Raw genomic sequence first — 255 nt, forward strand, 5'->3', positions numbered from 1 at the left:
GGCCTCCATAGCCGTGACAGAACGAGAAGAGAGTTCGCAAACATCCTCTATAGCCGTGACAGGATGGGCAGTGAGTTCACAGACGGCCTTCATAGACGTGACAGGACAGGCAGAGAGTTCACAAACGGTCTCCATAGCCGTGACAGGGTAGGACGAGGATTCACAGATGGCCTCCTTAGCCGTGACAGGACAGGCAGAGAGTTCACAAACGGCCTCCATAGCTGTGACAGGACGGGCAGAGAGTTCACAGACGGC

This window comes from Sinocyclocheilus rhinocerous, unplaced genomic scaffold (genome assembly GCF_001515625.1).
Source record: "Sinocyclocheilus rhinocerous isolate Xijiao unplaced genomic scaffold, SAMN03320098_v1.1 scaffold2547, whole genome shotgun sequence".
In the NCBI taxonomy this organism is placed as follows: domain Eukaryota; kingdom Metazoa; phylum Chordata; class Actinopteri; order Cypriniformes; family Cyprinidae; genus Sinocyclocheilus; species Sinocyclocheilus rhinocerous.